This window comes from Oryctolagus cuniculus, chromosome 3, assembly GCF_051225735.1.
Source record: "Oryctolagus cuniculus isolate XC-2025 breed Fujian yellow rabbit chromosome 3, ASM5122573v1, whole genome shotgun sequence".
Classification (NCBI taxonomy): Eukaryota; Metazoa; Chordata; class Mammalia; order Lagomorpha; family Leporidae; genus Oryctolagus; species Oryctolagus cuniculus.
In genome coordinates, this window is record NC_142869.1 from 177,625,090 (window position 1) to 177,628,776 (window position 3,687).

A 3,687-nucleotide genomic window follows, 5' to 3' on the forward strand; every position below is an offset into this window, starting at 1 on the left:
AAAGCCTGAAGATTTCTCTTTCCCTAGTAATAGTTCATTCAGTTTTCCTAAGCCTAGGATTGAAATTTGTAAGTGCATTCACCCAATAGCACCTGGTTATTTACCAGCTCACTTCTGATTGTTTTCCCTTCTTTAGAATTTTATCCTAGATTATCTAATCAGCTTCCACAGAACTCTGATGTCTTGAAAAGAATAATTTATAATTTGTCTGCTTTTTTTTAACTTTTATTTAATGAATATAAATTTTCAAAGTATAGCTTATGGATTACAATGGCTTCCCCCCCATTAACGTCCCTCCCACCCGCAACCCTCCCCTTTCCCACTCCCTCTCCCCTTCCATTCACATCAAGATTCATTTTCAATTCCCTTTATATACAGAAGATCAGTTTAGCATAAATTAAGTAAAGATGTCAACCGTTTGCACCCACATAGAAACACAAAGTGAAAAATACTGTTTGAGTACTAGTTATAGCATTAAACCACAATGTACAGCTTTGTCTTATGAACAGTATAAAATATGTAAACATTTGCGGGAAAAAGTGTCCAATCCACAGAAAAAATGCAAATAACTATGCTTAAATAAGATGATGATAAAACTCACTTTTTAAGTGGAAATGAAAGTATCCAATAAGCATCATCTTTCACCTATAAACTGGTAAAAACATAAGAAAGAACATCCTAGCTATTATGTGTAAAAATCTATTACTATTTTTTATCAAAAAATTGAATATTTAAGGGGCTAAACTGGTTCATATTCTATAGGTCAGTTATTCTCTGTCTAAATTTCTTGTCAAGTAGTAAGTTTAAAAATATTTATACAAAGATTAACATTATATGGTTTTGTAAAAGAGAAAATGAAAAGAATTTATGCAGAAATAACTGGGTGTTTAAAAATTATGTACACATATAAAATGATTTTTCTAGTTCCAAAATGGTGTTAGCAAGATATTTATAATACCATGGGAAAATACTTATTATATAACATAGATTTTAAAACAATGTCTCCAATCATTCTCAGGCAATTTGCGGTGTTAAAATAGCACCAATATTACATCTAAAATTTACCTGTATATACAAAATAATGAGACAGAAATATGCTAGTACACTTATGGTGTTTTCTTCAACAAGAGATTATTTGTACTTTTCTCTGTTTTCCAAGTTTTCTACAAATATACATTATTCTTAGAAAAATAGCTAGGAATTATATTAACATATTTTGAAGATTTCAGTATAATCAAGTTTATGATACACATAAAAGATCAATTATGTTTACTTAAGTGCCTTTAGTGGGAGCCTTGGACTGAAAAAAATATTAGTGATGAGCAGAAAAATGAGCACATCTGCTACATTTTTATGTGAGAAACCATTTTTCAATGCTGTAATAGCTATGATCTAGATTTTGGTCAAATTTGCTGTTAAATCTATCTTTCAAAATTAGCCATGTATTCCATCACAGGTTATAAAGATACATAAAAAAAATGATGGTGCTCTGGTTATGAAACTTGAATCTTACACACTGAATTCTCTCTTACCTGCTTCAGGGAGTTCCTGACGAGCCTCCAACGTGAGTCCAGGGTCTATGAGGACAGAATTAATAATATTATTTTAAAGCAACATTTTTATATGGAGAAGTATAGTAAACATTTCATTATCTATGATCTAAATATGCTAATTTGTACTGCTCTGACTCTACCAAACAAAATTTAATGAAGGTAGTAGAAAAGCTATAAATGACAGGTTACCTTAAGACAAATAAAATTCAATTATTTCTAGTTTAATGACTATGAGTATGTTATATTCTACAATGGAGTTGTATAACTTGAAATTATTTATAAATATATACACACAATATATGAAAATTTTTACAGTGATAAACAAGAAAGTAATTTAAGGCTTAAATATTAACTTGATTATAAAGTATCAAATTCTAAGAGCCATTCTTCATTGGAAATTCACCGAGTACAAGATCAATAATTTGTGGTCTTTTTGTACTATAGCCTTATCCTCAGTAATATGAGATAGAGTCAACTGATCATTGAGGGAGTTGGAGGACATGATGTTAAATGGAATAAATAGGAATCAGAAAGACATATAATGTATATGAACATGTCTCTGCTATTTTATTTTGCCTTTCAGTTTGTATTTTAGCTTATTTGAAAGACACACATTCTCAGTGGGAGGGAGGTGGGGAGGGAGAGGGAGAGCTACGTCCCATCTACTGGTTACTCTCCCAATGCCAGCAACAACTGGGACTGAGTGCTACCAAAGGCAGAGAAGTTCAGCCCATGTCCTCCACGTGGTGGTGAAAATCCATGTACATAAGCCATCACAGCATACTCCCAGGGTGTCCACTAGCAGGAAACAGGAATCAGAAGAGGAGCTGGCACTCAAACCAAAGCATTCCAATGAGGATACCAGTGTCCTACGTAGCATCGTAACCACTGAGGCACATCCCTTTCCTCAATTTTTTCTTTTAAAAGGGAACACATGAGTATGCCTGAGTATGTTTCAAGTGAGTATACTGATTTCCATCATTTGCCAAACCAGTTATCACTCAGCGGAACACCATTCAACATCATGGTGCCCTTGATCATAATAAAGTATACGTTTCATTATTATTTTTTGAACATTTTTATTTATTTGAAAGAAAGAGAAAGTAGAGATGCCTCCAATCTGCTGTTACTCCCCAAATGCCTGCAAAACCTGGAACTGTGCCAGGCTGGAGCCTGCAGCCCAGACCTCACGCTGGGTCTCCCACGTGGGTGGCAGGAACCCACTTTCTTGAGCACCTGCTGCTTTGTAGCATCTGAATTAGCAGGAAGGTAAGGCTGGAGCGGATCTTGTTCTCAAGTCTGTGGACTGAATGTGGGATGTGGATATCATAACTACTGCTCAAAATGCACTGGCCCATTATTATTTGATGAAAATAAACAATTTACCATATAACAGGAGTAGAGGCTAACTAAATTCTCTTTATGATGCTAACCCCAACTGTAACTTGTATTCCTCTCACAGAGATTTTATATAGTACATCAGGATGCCTCACACTAAAAATTACAGATCAAGTAAAACAAGCAGCAGTTATATTTGTTTGTCTTGATTAATTGCAAATAAATACCATTTAGTCTAAGTGGGTGATTTTCACAAATATCTTTTCAAATATCATCTTGAAATGCTCACTCAGCTAAAATATCAGAGGGGCCAGCACTATGGCATAGTGTGGGATCTCACATGGGCGCCCGTCAGGTCCCGGCTCCCTGTTGATGTGCCTGGGACACATCAACAGATGCAGAGCATGGCCTGTGTGTCTGTTGCCTGCATCTACATGGGATATGTGGAAGGGGCTTCTGACTCCTGGCTTCAGATTGGCCCAGCTCTGGCCATTGTGGCCATCTGGGGAATAAACAAGCTAATGGAAGATCTCTTTCTCTCCCTCTTCTTGTCCGTGTAACTTCGAATTTCAAAGAAGTAAATCAATATTTTTTTAAAAAGTGGAAAAAAAAGAAAATTAGAAGTAAGACATGTAACATGAAAGTAAATTCAGTTTTAACATAAAATGCAGTATTCAAACTGTAGGTAAAAGAAATAGCTTTATTTTCTCTGTGCTTGAAAGCCTACCATGGTAATTTAAATAGAGATATCTGAATATAAATTCAGATTCCAAAATATACATGATTATGCCATTTT